The following is an 18,732-nucleotide window of genomic DNA, read 5'->3' as shown; positions in this document are numbered from 1 at the left end:
TAGCAGTTGAACACGCAAGGAAAAGCTATCCACAAGCCGAGCACATGGAGGTACGCGAGGAGAGCGTGCCGACGAACGCAAGCAGAGGTCGGCACAGTGATACTACGTGGCAAATAAGACGAACTGTGCAAGCGATGGCGGAGATATCAAGCATGAATCAGATTGGAGTTGCGTGTGTTATACGTGACATATAGTTGATCCATCCGAGTTGTTTGTGATGGAATAAGCCGTGCGTGTTGTGGGCAAACGCTTGCTAGTATATAACCGTTTGCGATTGATGAATTCATCACCGACGGGTTACCTAGTGTGGTCCGCGTGCGATGTGATATGCTCTGTCTGCACAACATCTATGCTCTATGTACAGAGAACAACATATATATACTTATAACAGGACATGATTGCAAAACCAAATTGAACATCCAATTATGTTATATAACAAATATCATAAATATTCAAATTCCAGCATTACAAGGCCCAAATTCAAAGATTACAAGGTTCAAACTGTTCAGACACATAAAATTCATCTTCTTCAGAATCTTTTTCATGCATTATTACTGCGAAAGGATCAGCTACCGAGAAGTCATATAGCGGCTCGATATAGTGAGTTCTGAATAATCTGTCATATGAAGTTACAAACTGAAATTCAGCTTGTGCAGAGCCTTTTTCATTCAGCTGTAGACACATGCGCTCTTTAGCAATCCATTCACTTCTGCGCAGTAAATATAGGGAAAACCTCATTACCTTGAGCAACCTTGCTCTCTCAACAAAGAACCTGGCAAATTTAATTTCTGGTGTGGTGCCTCCAGTACTGCAGGATGCTGTTAACGCAACACTACGATCAGAGACCCTTTGACGAAACTATGTGTGATGCATTAATCACAAACGAGATGTAGAAAAATCGTCAAAAAAGATGCAAAATGTTTGCGATGGCGGAGACATCAAACATGGTTTAGATTTTAGTTACGTGTGCGATGCTGGGCATACGGTCGATCCAACAGAACTGTTTGCGATGAGATAGAACAACAGAAACGGGCAGCCATATCAATGTGTGTGCGATATACGGCATACAGTTTGCTCTAATGAACTGTGCGCTATTAGGGAATGCAAAAGAAACGGTCAACCAGATTAAGGTGTGTGTGATATACGGCATACGGTTCACTCGGACAAACTGCTTTCGATTAGGGAAGAAAACAGAAATGGTTCACTTAACAAGATGTGTGTGATATGCGACATTTGCGATGAGCCGAAAGAACACAAACGATTTGTAAAGTGGATGTGTGTGATACGCAGCAAACAACCCACTCGGATGAACCGTTTGTGATGAGAAATTAGAACACAGACGGTTACTATAGTAAGTTCGTGTGCGATTCTGTTCATACAAAAAACTTTGAAAAATGCAAATTAGTTGCTTGCGGTGGCTAGGAGTATCGCACACGATGCGTCTGCAAGTACTCGTGTGCAGTGATTAGTAAGTTACACATAATGAACGGCCGCAAGGGTGATATGCTGATCATGGAGACCGAGTAGACCGTAATCGGAAGGCCGTCGGTTCAGCCTTTTAGCTTATATTTTATTATAATTGTATGCATAAGTAGGTCGTGAGTGTTTTAGGCGTGCCGCATGTGGCATTTTAAATTATCCTGAATATATAAGACAATTATTAACCGTTGCCATTGTAAATTTGCCTCAACGGCGAGCAGGCGCGCAGGGAGGCCAGAGCGGAGCGTGCCGTGGCCGCCTCAATGGTGAGAAAAACGCGTGGACGGATGCGAGCAGAGTGCGTCGCAGTCGCTTCAATGGCGAGCAACCACGTGGTCAACCTTCTGGCACCCCGTGGGAGACGCGACATCACATCCATAGGACACGGTGATGATATCATGACCATGTGTGTTAGTGGGCAGACACGTACACGTACATCCGAGAACAAGGGCCCACGTTTTGGGCTTCCGATGCGTGGCATACGGTTGATCCAAAAGAACTGTTTGCGATGAGATAGAACAATAGAAAGGGGCTTTGTAGGCCTAGAACCATCAATAAATTTTGACTTTGTTTCTCGTCATATTGCAGATTACATGGCAGTAATTAATTGCAAATCTGTTCACACAGATCAAAGTAATATGTGTTCACACCGATCAAAGTAATATGTGTTCACACTTAGCACCGAGCTATAAAAACTACCCACTCGAAAGTTACTTCACAGTTCCTCTCCTCATCACCCACAAAACTGGTCTTTCCTGTCAAGTCATTCCGCCATGACCAGTAGGAGGAGTTTCGGGTGGACATATAACCAGGCAGCAAAGACTAAGGCCGCGGAAGCACTAGAGAGGTCCCGCCGCGAAGCGACAGCCACAACAGAGATGTCCCGGCGCGCCGCAGAGCCCTCGAACGAGCTCTCACGGGCACGTGAGGGCTTGCATGAGAGCACTCGCCGTGTCGGCAATTGCGACAAGCTGGAATTGCTGAAGTCCTTGGCCGGCGACGACGACATTCTCGCTAGCCTCATTAAGCAATAGGAGCTGGTCGACAGCTTGATGAAGTTGCTCGGGATCAACGATGCCTCGGTTGACAAGGCGACCGAGCTCATCGAGCAACTCATGGGTGACAATGTGAAGCTCCTCAAGGCACTCGCCGAGAAGGAGGAGGAGGCCGTCGACTGGAAGATCCTGCATGAGCAGAGCAATGCCTCGGGGATGAGGCTGACATCGGTCATCGAGGAACTAATGGGTGACTTGAGGAAGCTCCGAATCGAGCGTGAGCAGGAGGTGGAGGAATCTGTGGCTGCTTTCAAGAAAGTCATGAGGAATTGAAGAAGGAGTGGGAGGATGTCGTCGCCCGGCGATCCATCGACGAGTAGAGACAGTAGCGACCCAGATCGTTGTGTGCGATTTCCTTCTTCTCTTGCGTCGTGTCTTCCGGGCTTTGCCGCATGTGGCATTTTAAATTATCCGAAATATGTAAGACGATTATTATCCGTTGCCAATTTATTTTTTGTCGTATTATCCTATTTTATTTGTCGTCGTATTATCCGTTGTCCTATGTAGCAATTTAAATTAGGCCGAAATACGAGTTGAAAACACGAACAAAGCAAATGCTGCCATGGGATCACAAGCAAACACCCTCCGTCTAGGTGCTTTGATTAACCAATTAATGGAGAAGTTGTGAGCGAAGCGGGCGGCGGCTGGTGCATGGAGGTCAAAGAGATCACTTCTCGGTGAGCATGGGCGGCCTTGCTGCTCGCACGTGTCCCGTCGAGCCTGCAATGTGGACAGGATGCACACGTCCCGTCGAGCCTGCGCGGTGGAATGCTCGCATGCGTCCCGTCGAGCCTGCACGGCAAACTTCTCGTGCTCGTACCGTCTAATCAAACAACTGCACGCATACCACCGAGTATGGTTAAATTTTGACACGGTTCATATAATACAAGCGTTTGCGATATTAACATGTCAATTATTTGTTTCAAAAAGGACTTCGGTGGCTATTAATGTGTGCGCCTTGTCTCAAACTGGACGATTTTTTTACCACAACATATGTGTGCCATGTAATGAAACCATGCCAAGTTTCATGTTTTTTGGGTGAGTTTTTTATTTATTGGGATTTAAAAACCGAGATTCTCAATGTTTTAGGACGACGAGAAGTTTGTAATTCATTCCCATTCCTTAAATGAGACCTAAACATGCAACCAATGACACATGTACGATTTTCCACCCATTTTGCTTCACTGGAGCATGTGCTTGTAGTTCAAATTTGAATTATGGACTACATTAAATGCCTAGAAAACTTAATTAATATATAGAGTGGCCAAACGAACCCTGAACAGTTTCAAATTTTAGCATGATACTCCTGTTATTCTATGTTGCCGGTAGAAAACAAAGTTCAATGCGAGAAGGGGCAACGATTATTGTTTCTCCCACAAGAGGGGCATGTTTCCATAACGGAACCACGAGGGTTGCGAGAAGCTTCAGTTTGTAAGAGGCTTCTAATATAGCTTCACCCAAATTGGACAATTTTATGTACCATGTAGTGACACCATGCCAAGTTTCATGATTTCCTGGCGAGTTTTGGATTTACAGAGATTTAAAAACAAAGATTTGCAATGTTTGTGGCCAAGCTAGGATGGCGAGACGGTTGAATTCATTCCCATTTGTTCCATGGGGCCTAAACATGCACCCCAGGGACACATGTACGTTTTTTCTATCCATTTTGGTGCACTGGAGCATGTATTTGTAGTTCGGATTTGAATTATGGACATTAAATGCCTAGAAAACTCAGTTAATGAATAAAAAGGGTCAAACAAACACCGAATAATTTCAAAGTTCAGCGTGAATCTCCCATTGTTCCATGTTGCGTGTATAAGAAAATATGAGGCTAGAAGAGGGAGTGATTATCGTTTGGCCCACAAGGGGACACGTTTCCCTATCGAAACCACGAGGGTTCTTGCGATAGGCTTCGGTTTGTAAGAGGTTTGTAAGAAAGCTTGGCCCAAATTGACAATGTTTTACCACGGCATATATGTGCCATGATGTGAAACCATGCCACCTTCGATGACTTTCTGGCGAGTTTTGGATTTATGGGGATTTAAAAACCAAAAATCCAAATGTTTGAGGACGAGCCAGGACACCGGTACGGTTGTAATTCATTCCCGTTCCTGGCATGGGACCTAAACATGCACCCAAGGACACATGTATAATTTTTCTATCCATTTTGGTGATCTGGGGCATGTATTTGTAGTTCAGATTTGAATTATGGACATTAAATGCCTAGGAAACTCAATTAGTGTATAAAAAGGCCAAAGGAACCCTGAATAAGTTTAAATTTCATCATCGATATCCTGTCGTTCCATGTTGCTTGTAGAAGAAAATACAAGGCGAAAAGAGGCAGTGGTTACGTTTCGCCACAAGGGGAACATGTTTCCCTATCGGAACCACGAGGCTTCTTTGAGAGAAGCTCCGATTTGTAAGAGGTTTGTAATAAAGCTTGGCCCAAATTGGACAATGTTTTTACCACGACATATATGTGCCATGACGTGACACCATGCCAACTTTCATGACTTTCTGGTGAGTTTAGGATTTACGGCGATTTAAAAACCAAGATTCCAAATGTTTTAGGATGAGCCTGGACACCGGTACGGTTGTAATTCGTTCCCACTCCTGGCATGGGACCTAAACATGCACCCAAGGACACATGTATAATTTTTCTAGCCATTTTGGTGAACTGGAGTTCAGATTTGAATTATGTACATTAAATGCCTAGCAAACTCAATTAGTGTATAAAAAGACCAAATGAACCCTGGATAAGTTTAATTTTCAGCACGGATATCTTGTCGTTCCATGTTGCCCGTAGAAGGAAATACAAGGCGAAAAGAGACAGTGATTACGTTTCGCCCACAAGGGGAACATATTTCCCTATCGGAACCACAAAGCTTCTTTGAGAGAAGCTCCGGTTTGTAATAAAGCTTGACCCAAATTGGACAATGTTTTTACCACGAGATATATGTGCCATGACGTGACACCATGCCAACGTTCATGACTTTCTGGTGAGTTTAGGATTTACAGGGATTTAAAAACCGAGATTCCAAATTTTTGAGGACGAGCCAGGACACCGGTATGGTTGTAATTCGTTCCCATTCCTGGCATGGGACCTAAACATGCACCCAAGGACACATGTCTAATTTTCTAGCCATTTTGGTGAACTGGAGCATGTATTTGAAGTTTAGCTTTGAATTATGGACATTAAATGCCTAGGAAACTCAATTAGTGTATAAGAAGGCCAAACGAACCCTGAATAAGTTTAAATTTCAGCACAGATATCCTGTCATTCCATTTTGCCCGTAGAAGAAAATACAAGGTGAAAAGAGGCAATGATTATCGTTTTGCCCACAAGGGGGACATGTTTACCTATCAGAACCACGAGGCTTATTTGAGAGAAGCTTCGGTTTGTAAGAGGCTTGTAATAAAACTTGTGCCAAAATGGATGAAAAAAATCCTGGACATATATGTGCCATGTCGTGACACCATGCCAAGTTTCACGATTTTTGTGTGAGTTTTGGATTTACCGGGATTTAGAAACCGAGATTCTTCTCACGAAATGTTTTCAAATAGCACACAGTTCACTCACGAAAGCCGTGTGCCTACCAAACCGTGGTCGATGCCCCCCTTGCTGCGCACGTGATCTGAGTCATGCGTTCTGATTGGCCAAAACCCAAACCCCACGGATCGTATGTCTGCATCGTTGGATGCTCCCAGATCGAACGACAACCCTCAGCCCTTTCGACGGCACATGCAGTACATGGGTAAGCACTGTGCGCATGCGTCGTGCTAGCTCACGCTTCCTTCTCTACTAAGTTTTCTAAACAGGCTATTGTTTCCCGCCACTCCTCTCATCGGTTTCCCACCTCTTCTCCCATCGTTTTCCCGCTACCAGTTTTAGTGCTCATTGAAGGCTAGGCGGCGACACACCGGCCATGTAAATATCACACACAGTTTCTAAAAGCACAATTGTGCATGATAGGAGGGAGTAGGTCCCATAGGATGACCAGTGTGAAACGACTTAAAGTCAAGGAGGCAATTCCTATTAGCAAGGGGCTGCTTCCCATCCGCTAGCCTAGTCGAATAGAGCGCACAAGTTAAGCGTGCTCGGGCTGGAGTAGTCCATGGATGGGTGACCCGGTGGGAACTTGCATATCTCAAGCTTCATTTATCTCTATAATGACCGTGTCATGGCGATTATATAAACCTTGGTATCCTTGTTTTGCTAATTTGTAGACTATGTTTTTATTGTTATTTTTTCCTCTAAAATAATTAAAGAACGATTGACTCTATAGGACCTATCATGGCGATTATATAAACCTTTTTTAGGTCGCATGCAGGGTATAGGGGTTAGGGTGTTCTGATCAAGCATGTCTCCCTTGTGCGGTTTATAGACACTGCACATATCTGTGGGCTCCCCGAGGTGTGTGTGTGTATATATATATATGTATATGTATATATATATTATCCTTTACCGACAATGAGGGGAGCCCATGCAATCTATCCCTTTGACCCAACAACGAGAAGAGTTTGACCATGATGGTTTCCTATTGATATGTGTGCGATGTTAGACCAAATAAAGTTTGAGCGCATGCGTGGGACGACCCCCCCTCGCCTCAAAGTTGGGAAACCAACATCGACGTATTGAACCAGGCTTGGAGTCGGGTACGGTGTTCGGTTTGTAATGTAGTTGGTGGCCCATCGAAGTTGTGCATTCGGGATTTAAACACATCATACACCATTGTACCCATACATATTTTTGCGCCGCATGCAATGTATACGGGGTCTTCTGATCAACCACATCTCCCTTGTGCGGTTTTTTGCGACGACACGCATATCTGTGGGCTCCCCGAGTATATATATATATCATCCCTTTGATCGATAATGAGGGGTATGTGTTGGCCATGAATGGATTCCTCCTAGTTCGTGTTAGGGGCGGTCACTGTCACATGTCGTTCAAACCAAAGCTCGAGCTCACGCGTTGTCAGGATTCCCTCCCACATGCTCGGATTGCTGGGTTCGACCTACATCGTACCCGGTGTATCTCATCCTTAACTACCTTGTCTTCATGGTTGTTGTCTATATCGAGAGGTAGGCACCACATCTAAATTGTACATTATTCTATATTGTAAACGCACATCACCCCTTCCAACATACATCATTTTGGGCCGCATGCAAGAGGTGCTAGTTTTGTGGTCCCTCTCGTGTGATTTTTATGATGGTTCAATCTATTAGCCCAAGCAGTTTATCGACAACAACAATTGTCATTTGACCAAAGATAGATTCATTGGTCCGTCTTATGGTAGGCCATGGAGACATGCATGTATGACCAAAGTATCATTATGTGCATCCGCCCCGCTGACACGAAGTGGGAGGTGGTGGGTCAAGCATCATAGCTAGCTACGACATTATGTCATTATAGATATATCCAAGGGTGCTTTCGGGTTTGTGAGGCAGGTGCCACCAAAGTTGTGCATTGTGTATTTAAAGTTTTAATCATCACACCCAATATTCCTACATATATTTGGCCACTTCTAGGTGGTTCTTGACTTCTGGCCCCTCTCATCGATCTTTGACGACGCGCCCAACCGTGGGCCCGCACGGTCAAAGTTGTGCATTGGAATTTTGAACATCACAGACCGCCCTTTTCACTCATATATATTTGGGCCACATGCTGGTGTGGCTGTCTTCTGACCCTCTCTAACGTTTTTTTGCTGCAAAGACTCTGATGATGCTCAACGGACATGGGTATAATGTCTTAACCGTGTGTGATGCAAGTGCGCTATGAATCACGACGACTGCGCAAGCGCGAGAAAGGTGGAGGTACTGGCTCAACCAAGTGCGATGCAAGTGCGCTGTAAAATCACCACAACTACGCAAGCGCGAGCAAAGGGTGGAGGTACTGGCTTAACCGTGTGCGATGCAAGTGCGCTGTAAAATCACCACCTGCACAAGCTAAAGGTGGGTAGTTTATTTAGAAATTAGGACGAACCGTGTGCGATAGATCAACTGGCTAGAAATATAAAAATAAACTACCCACCTTGAGCGTTGCAAGAATCGGCGGTTCTGGCACTTTTCCTTATTATCATACACGCATATTCTTATTGGACCATGCGCGATCTTGGGCACTCCCTCCCCGCATCAATTCCTTTACCCACATTTTAGTAGCCGCCGTACTTCAACCGTCGCCCACAGTCCTCCAGCACCGACCTTATAGTAAAATTGCAGTAGCCGAGGCATTTGAACCATCTCCCTCCCTCGTCCACCACCATCTCCACCCACCATTACTAAAATTTTCAGTAGCCATGGCATATCCTTAAACACCACCACCCCCCTCCATAGTTCCCCACCCGGCCCCCTCCCCCTCGAACCCTAGCTAACGGCCACCGCCGGTGCCACCGCCAACCCCTACCGGTCTGCCCATTCCACCTAGCTTAGATAATAAAGTTTAGGTTAACCAGCGATTCCCATACCGTCGCCCCACTCCCCTGAGATTTTAGATGAGGCATGTGGTGTTCCTCCCCGCCAGATCCACATCCCCTGCTACAGAATGTAGCGGCCTAAGCTCGACCACGTATCCCGGGGAGCCTGACGAGCGTTCGGCCAAGAAGAGGTTTATCATGGCCTCTCCTGCGGACGTGGGCGTGGTGGCCGCCATTCGCCCCGACCTGTCGATCCTGGAGCAACATGTCGCCGCGGAAGCCGGCGAAGACATTGAATATGTTGCCATGCCAAAGGCTTCTTGTCAGCAGGCTAGCGTATTACTGTATTTCGGGAAAGCTGGCTACGACATCAAGCTCGTCGACAACAACGGCTTCACGCGGGACATGTTGCTTTCTTCATGTCAAATACATATTCCTTTGACTATGAGATTATGCAACTTCTGGATACCGGAGGAATGCCTTGTGTGCTATCAAACGTCACAACGTAACTGGGTGATTATAAACATGCTATACAGGTATCTCCGAAGGTGTATGTTGGGTTGGCATAGATCGAGATTAGTATTTGTCACTCCGAGTATCGGAGAGGTATCTTTGGGCCCTCTCGGTAATACACATCATAAGAAGCCTTGCAAGCAAAGTGACTAATGAGTTAGTTGCAGGATGATGTATTAAGGAACGAGTAAAGAGACTTGCCGGTAACGAGATTGAACTAGGTATGAAGATACCGACGATCGAATCTCAGGCAAGTAACATACCAATGACAAAGGGAATAACGGATGTTGTCATAATGGTTCGACCAATAAAGATCTTCGTAGCACATGTGGGAGCCAATATGAGCATCCAGGTTCCGCTATTGGTTATTGACCGGAGAGGTGTCTCGGTCATGTCTACATAGTTCTCAAACCCGTAGGGTCCGCATGCTTAACGTTCGATGACGATATTGTATTATACGAGTTCAGTTATTTGGTGACCGAATGTTGTTCGGACTCCCGAATGAGATCACGGACATGACGAGGAGTCTCGAAATGGTCGAGAGGTAAAGATTGATATATAGGATGCTAGTATTTGGACACTGGAAGTGTTCCGGTGGGTACCAGGTACATATCGGAGTATCGGAGGGGTTACCGGAACCCCCGGGGAGAAGATTGATGTCTACTACACAACCTTCTTCTTGTAGACGTTGTTGGGCCTCCAAGTGCAGAGGTTTTTAGGACAGTAGCAAATTTCCCTCAACTGGATGACCTAAGGTTTATCAATCTATGGGAGGCGTAGGATGAAGACGGTCTCTCTCAAACAATCCTGCAACCAAATAACAAAGAGTCTCTTGTGTCCCCAACACACCCAATACAATGGCAAATTGTATAGGTGCACTAGTTCGGCGAAGAGATGGTGATACAAGTGCAATATGAATGGTAGATATAGGTTTTTGTAATATGAAAATATAAAAACAGCAAGGTAACAAGTGGTAAAAGTGAGCATAAACGGTATTGCAATGCCAGGAAACAAGGCCTAGGGTTCATACTTTCACTAGTGCAAGTTCTCTCAACAATAATAACATAACTGGATCATATAACTATCCCTCAACATGCAACAAAGAGTCACTCCAAAGTCACTAATAGCGGAGAACAAACGAAGAGATTATTGTAGGGTACGAAACCACCTCAAAGTTATCCTTTCTGATCGATCTATTCAAGAGTCCGTAGTAAAATAACATGAAGCTATTCTTTTCATTCAATCTATCATAGAGTTCGTACTAGAATAACACCTTACGACACAAATCAACCAAAACCCTAATGTCACCTAGATACTCTAATGTCACCTCAAGTATCCGTGGGCATGATTATACGATATGCATCACACAATCTCAGATTCATCTATTCTATCAACACAAAGTACTTAAAAGAGTGCCCCAAAGTTTCTACCGTAGATTCAAGACGAAAACGTGTGCCAACTCCTATGCATAGATTCCCAAGGTCACAGAACCCGCAAGTTGATCACCAAAACATACATGAAGTGGATCAATAGAATACCCCATTGTCACCACGAGTATCGCACGCAAGACATAAATCAAGTGTTCTCAAATCCTTAAAGACTCAATCCGATAAGATAACTTCAAAGGGAAAACTCAATCCATTACAAGAGAATAGAGGGGGAGAAACATCATAAGATCCAACTATAGTAGCAAAGCTCGCGATACCTCAAGATCGTGCCAAATCAAGAACACAAGAGAGAGAGAGAGAGAGATCAAACACATAGCTACTGGTACATACCCTCAGTCACGAGGGTGAAATACTCCCTCCTCGTCATGGAGAGCGCTGGGATGATGAAGATGGCCACCGGTGAGGGACCCCCCCTCCAGCAGGGTGCCGAAACAGGGTCCCGATTGGTTTTTGGTGGCTACAGAGGCTTGCGGTGGCGGAACTCCTGATCTATGGTGCTCCTGGATGTTTTCGGGGTATATGGGTATATATACGAGGAAGAAGTAGGTCGGTGGAGCTGCGAGGGCCCCACAAGTGTAGCGACCAGACCTCAAACAGTCTGATCTCTGTGCTTTAGTGTCATCCCTGGATCAGTAATGCTAACATGCACAGTACTTGAAGGATTTATAACAGAGTAGCAATCACACACTTATTACATTGAATGTCTCAAAACAGAACTTATTACAATAAATATGGCTGAAGGACATCTAATAACGATAACAACGGAAGGCTTGGAAGATAAGTGAGTCCATCAACTCCAACGACATCACTGAGTATAGAACCACGGCCTAAAGGCACCCTACTCGCCGTTCGAAAAGTCTGCAACATGAACGTTGCAGCCCAAAAACGGGTCAGCACATGGAATATGCTGGCAATGTAACACATAGAGAGTAATGAAAGAATAAAGCTATACTACATGCATATATGGCTGGTGGAAAGCTCTATGGTTACAGTTTTGCATAAAGACAATTTTTCCCTACTGCAAAGGAATAAATTTATTTAACTATCATGGTGGTTTTTAAACATTGAGAAAATAGACATGCTCTCAATCCCAATTAAGCATCATCATTAAAACCCAATAATATTAATTAAAGTAACATGATGAGATTCACATGATAATCCAAGTACTAGATGCTCAAGATGTCCATAACCGGGGACACGGCTAACCATGATTAGTTTATACACTCTGTAGAGGTTTGCGCACTTTTCCCCACAAGACTCAATCTCCTCCGTTGGGATTCTCACACCACATGATGTTTGAGAAACAGATGACCGAGAGATAGTCTTTCAGAAGCGCTAGCACCTTACGATCGGGTAGACAGTACCAACCTACATCCCCTACATCTGCTAGTCTACCACTGTAAGAGTTCGCATGACTTAGTCGACTATGATAGAGCCCATAGTAGCTTGTGGCTGCACACGGAAGTTTCTAGCATGAATAATCTCATGATCCCTTTGAGCCTGGGTGGTGGTCCATAAAGAAAAACAGGCAATCGCTGGAATACCCAGGTGCCTCAATCCACCCAGATGTGTGTTTAAGTTGCCACCTTAAATAAACCATTAATTTAACAATCCCACATCTGTCATGGATACACTCACCCAATCCACGTCTACTAGCATAGCATGGCATAATAAGCAAACATAGAGTAACTCCCAAGGGTTTGATAATAAAACAGGTAACAGATACTACCTCATCTACTTCCCAAAACTCACATATTAATCAGATCCTAATTCATGCAATTGTTTGAGGATTGATCTAATGCAATAAAAACTGGGTAGTAAAGAGGTATGATCAAAGTGTTACTTGCTTTGCTGATGATCCGTGAAACCTAGAGATTCAAAGTAGCAAGCAGCGCACTCCGGGTACTCTATCGCAAAAAAGCAAGAATATAATAAGTACCCATCTAATGCACGGGTAAAACTCAAATAAGAGATCTAACCAGAAAGTTCAACTTAAGAACACTTGTTTGCAAAAAAAATCAAATTGAACGAAGCAACGAAAGTCAAACGGCGAAAGAAAAAAGCTTCATTTACTAATCTAGACCGAAGTCAAATTTTACAGAAGCAAAATCTTGTTTGAGTTGGTTAAATGGAAAGAGGGTTTTGAGACGAAACTCTAGGCGCTTGAATCACCTGATTCCGATAAACGAGCGAAAAGTTATACTAGAATGAAAATCGGATCAGAAATCGCGATGAGAAATAACCGCGGAAAAATCTGAGAAAAAGAAAAACTGACAAACAGATTAACGAATGATCGTTCGTTAACTGAAACTAAACGGCAAACTCGTGCGTTAAAATGAACGAACGGGCGAACGCTCACTAAATAAATAAACCGGGAAAAAAACCGATATATTTAAAAAAGGAATCTAGGGTTTCTAAAAAAACCGGATTGGGTTTTAAAAAAAACGGACCACGGCGGCGGTGGCGGCTATACCTCTGGCTCGGCTCCGGCGGGCTCCGGCGGCTCCGGCAGGGCAACGGGACGGCGCGGGGTGGCGGGAGGCGGCGACGGCGGCGGTGGCGGCTCCTGGCGGCCGCGCTGGGCGGCGGCGGCTGTTGCTGTTGCTGTCGGCGGCGGGGCGGGCACGGAGATTTTTTTATATTTTATTTTAAAATAATTCCGCCGAACTAAGAAAAATCCTAGAAAAATAAAAATCTAAAAATGCCAAAACAAATTTTCACCATCTAAATAAAATATTTAGAACAAGATGAACATTTTCTTGGCCCTAAAATGCGGTTTTGAAAAACGTGCAATTTTTCCTAAATTCAAATAAAATAGAAAAAACTCCAAAATAAATCTTATTTGATTTTTTTATCAAATCCTCAATATTTTCTTTATTTTGGGGAAGTCATTTTATTCCCTCTCTCATATTTTTTAATAGAATTAATTGAATATAAAATAATTAAAATCAAATGATCCTATTTCCAAAATTTGACAAAACCCAAATATGAAAATAACGAAATCCTCAACTCTCTCCAAGGGTCCTTGAGTTGCGTAGAATTTCTAGGATCAAACCGAAAACAAATAGAATATGATATGCATTGATGATCTAGTGGATAACATTCCAAATCAAAAATTTGGGATGTTACAAACCTACCCCCCTTAAGATGAATCTCGCCCTCGAGATTCGGGTTGGCTAGAGAATAGGTGAGGGTGGTCCTTCAACAGATCTTCCTCTCGCTCCCAGGTGGCTTCATCGTCGGTGTGGTGGCTCCACTGAACTTTGCAAAACTTGATAACCTTGCTGCGGGTGACTCGGCTGGCATACTCAAGAATCTTGACTGGTTTCTCCTCGTAAGTCAAATCACTGTCCAACAGAATCGCTTCCAGCGGCACTGTGTCTCTCAGCGGTGTATCAGCCATCTCTGTGTGACGCTTCTTCAACTGGGAAACGTGGAATACGTCATGAACTCCTGACAATCCTTCGGGCAATTCCAACTTGTAGGCTACTTCTCCCATACGCTCCAAAACTTTGTATGGTCCTACAAAACGTGGTGCTAACTTTCCCTTAACTCGAAAGCGCTTAACTCCTCAAAGTGGAGATACTCGAAGATAAACTCGGTCCCCGACTTCGTAAACTGTCTCCTTGCATTTTGAATCTGCATAGCTCTTCTGCCTGGACTGGGCTACCTTGAGCCTATCACGAATCAATTTCACCTTCTGTTCAGACTCCTTAATCAAATCCGGTCCAAAAAACTGGCGGTCTCCAACTTCATCCCACGACAATGGGGTCCTGCACCTCCTTCCGTACAAGGCTTTAAAGGGGGCCATCTTCAAACTGGATTGATAATTGTTGTTGTAAGAGAACTCTGCATATGGAAAATTGTCGTCCCAACTAGATCCATAATCTAGCGCACAAGATCTCACCATATCCTCTAAAATTTGATTGACTCTCTCAGTCTGTCCATCTGTCTGTGGATGAAAAGCTGTACTGAACTCTAGGCTGGTACCCAAAGTTTCGTGCAATTGATTCCAGAACTTTGAGGTAAACTGGGTTCCTCTATCTGATACAATGCTCCTCGGAACTCCATGCAGAAATGCGATCCTGGTCATGTATATCTTAGCCAACTTGGCACTGGTGTAAGTGGTCTTCACTGGGATGAAATGAGCTACCTTCGTCAAACGATCAACTACAACCCAAATCGAGTCATAGCCTGAACGAGTTTTGGGCAATCCCGTAATAAAATCCATGCCTAGCTTATGCCACTTCCATTCGGGTATTGGCAATGGCTGTAACAATCCTGCTGGCTTCTGATGCTCTGCCTTTACTCTCTGACATACATCACAAACTACTACATACTCCGCAATATCCTTCTTCATTCCGGTCCACCAGAAAGTATCCTTCAAATCCAAATACATCTTTGTATTTCCTGGGTGAATCGAATATGGTGAATCATGGGCCTCCTGCAGAATCAACTTCCTAATCTCCGGATCATTAGGCACATAAACGCGGTCCTCAAACCATAAGGTATTGTGCTCATCCTCACGAAATCCTTTAGCTTTTCCTTTGCTCATCTTCTCCTTTATAGAGGAAATCTCCTTGTCGGTCTTCTAAGCTTCTCTGATCTTATCCATCAAAGTAGACTGAATCTCCAATGCTGCAACGTAGCCTCTCGGAACTATCTCCAAACATAGCCCACGAAGATCCTCGGCTAACTCCTTCGGTAAATCTCCGGTCTTTAGTGTGGTGACATGGCTCTTACGGCTCAACGCATCGTCTACTACGTTAGCCTTTCCGGGATGATAATGCAATCTCATATCATAATCCTTGATGAGCTCCAACCATCTCCTTTGCCTAAGATTTAGCTCCTTCTACGTGAAAATATACTTCAAACTCTTGTGATCCGTGTACACTTCACAATGGTTTCCAATGAGAAAATGTCTCCATGTCTTCAATGCATGCACTACGGCTGCTAACTCCAAATCATGTGTAGCATAATTCAACTCATGGGGCTTAAGCTATCGTGAAGCATACAAAACAACTCTTCCCTCCTGCATAAGCACTGCTCCAAGTACTCAACGTGAAGCGTCGCAAAACACCTCATAATCCTTGCTCTGATCTGGCAGAATCAACACTGGCGAGGTAACCAAACGTTTCTTCAACTCTTGGAAACTGGCCTCACATTCCTCAGTCCATTTGAACTTGGTATCCTTCTTTAACAACTCTGTCATGGGCTTCGCAATTTTCGAGAAATTCTCAATGAATCTCCGGTAGTATCCTGCCAGTCCAAGAAAACTCCGGATCTCTCCAACTGTCGTTGGTGCTACCCAATTTGTCACAGTGACAACCTTGGTGGGATCTACTGCTATTCCTTCTCCGGATATAACATGTCCGAGGAATCCAACTTGTTGGAAATATGCCCTAGAGGCAATAATAAATTAGTTATTATTATATTTCCTTGTTCATGATAATCATTTATTATCCATGCTATAATTGTATTGATAGGAAACTCAGATACATGTGTGGGTACATAGACAACACCATGTCCCTAGTAAACCTCTAGTTGACTAGCTCGTTGATCAATAGATGGTTACAGTTTCCTAACCATGGACATTAGATGTCGTTGATAACAGGATCACATCATTAGGAGAATGATGTGATGGACAAGACCCAATCCTAAGCCTAGCACAAAGATTGTAGTTCGTATGCTAAAGCTTTTCTAATGTCAAGTATCATTTCCTTAGACCATGAGATTGTGCAACTCCCGGATACCGTAGGAATGCTTTGGGTGTACCAAACGTCACAACGTAATTGGGTGGCTATAAAGGTGCACTACAGGTATCTCCGAAAGTGTCTGTTGGGTTGGCACGAATCGAGATTGAGATTTGTCACTCCGTGTAAACGGAGAGGTATCTCTGGGCCCACTCAGTAGGACATCATCATAATGTGCACAATGTGACCAAGGGGTTGATCACGGGATGATGTGTTATGGAACGAGTAAAGAGACTTGCCGGTAACGAGATTGAACAAGGTATCGGTATACCGACGATCGGATCTCGAGCAAGTACAATACCGTTAGACAAAGGGAATTGTATACGGGATCGATTGAGTCCTTGACATCGTGGTTCATCCGATGAGATCATTGTGGAACATGTGGGAGCCAACATGGGTATCCAGATCCCGCTGTTGGTTATTGACCGAGAACGTCTCGGTCATGTCTGCATGGTTCCCGAACCCGTAGGGTCTACACACTTAAGGTTCGATGACGCTAGGGTTATAAAGGAAGTTTGTATGTGGTTACCGAATGTTGTTCGGAGTCCCGGATGAGATCCCGGACGTCACGAGGAGTTCTGGAATGGTCCGGAGGTAAAGATTTATATATGGGAAGTCCTATTTTGGCCACCGGAAAATGTTTGGGATTTTTCGGTATTGTACCGGGAAGGTTCTAGAAGGTTCCGGAGTGGGACCCACCTGCATGGGGGGACCCACATGAACGTGGGTAGTGGGGGCAAGGCCCCACACCCCTGGTCAAGGCGCACCAAGATCCCCCCTTAGAAGGAATAAGATCATATCCCGAAGGGATAAGATCAAGATCCCTAAAAGGGGGGATAACAATCGGTGGGGAAGGAAATGATGGAATTTCTTTCCTCCCACCTTTGCCAACGCCCCAATGGACTTGGAGGGCAAGAAACCAGCCCCCTCCACCCCTATATATAGTGGGGAGGCGCATGGGAGCTTTACCAAAGTTCTAGCGCAGCCCTTCCCCTCTCCCAAGTCCTCCTCCTCTCTCGCGGTGCTTGGCGAAGCCCTGCAGGATTGCCACGCTCCTCCATCACCACCACGCCGTTGTGCTGCTGCTGGATGGAGTCTTCCTCAATCTCTCCCTCTCTCCTTGCTGGATCAAGGCATGAGAGACGTCACCAGGCTGTACGTGTGTTGAACGCGGAGGTGCCGTCCGTTCGACACTAGGATCTCCGGTGATTTGGATCACGACGAGTACGACTCCTTCAACCCCGTTCTCTTGAACGCTTCCGCTTAGCGATCTACAAGGGTATGTAGATGCACTCTCCTTCCCCTCGTTGCTGGTTTCTCCATAGATAGATCTTGGTGACTTAGAGGAAAATTTTGAATTTCTGCTACGTTCCCCAACAGTGGCATCATGAGCTAGGTCTATTGCGTAGATTCTTTGCACGAGTAGAACACAAAGTAGTTGTGGGCGTTGATTTTGTTCAATATGCTTACTGTTACTAGTACAATCTTGTTTCGACGGTATTGTGGGATGAAGCGGCCCGGACCGACCTTACACATACACTTACGTGAGACAGGTTCCACCGACTGGCATGCACTTGGTGCATAAGGTGGCTAGCGGGTGCCAGTCTCTCCCACTTTAGTGGGAACAGAATCGATGAAAAGGATCCTTATGAAGGGTAAATAGCAAGTGGCATATCACGTTGTGGTTTTGCGTAGGTAAGAAACATTCTTGCTAGAAACCCATAGCAGCCACGTAAAACATGCAAACAACAATTAGAGGATGTCTAACTTGTTTTTGCAGGGTATGCTATGTGATGTGACATGGCCAAGAAGAATGTGATGAATGATATGTGATGTATGAGATTGATCATGTTCTTGTAATAGGAATCACGACTTGCATGTCGATGAGTATGACAACCGGCAGGAGCCATAGGAGTTGTCTTAATTTATTGTATGACCTGCGTGTCATTGAACAACGCCATGTAATTACTTTACTTTATTGCTAACCGGTAGCCATAGTAGTAGAAGTAATAGTTGGCGAGACAACTTCATGAAGACACGATGATGGAGATCATGATGATGAAGATCATGG

The sequence above is a fragment of the Triticum dicoccoides genome, chromosome 5B (genome assembly GCF_002162155.2).
Source record: "Triticum dicoccoides isolate Atlit2015 ecotype Zavitan chromosome 5B, WEW_v2.0, whole genome shotgun sequence".
Taxonomy (NCBI): Eukaryota; Viridiplantae; Streptophyta; class Magnoliopsida; order Poales; family Poaceae; genus Triticum; species Triticum dicoccoides.
The sequence above is the reverse complement of the archived record's forward strand: the minus strand, read 5'-3'. Positions refer to the sequence as shown.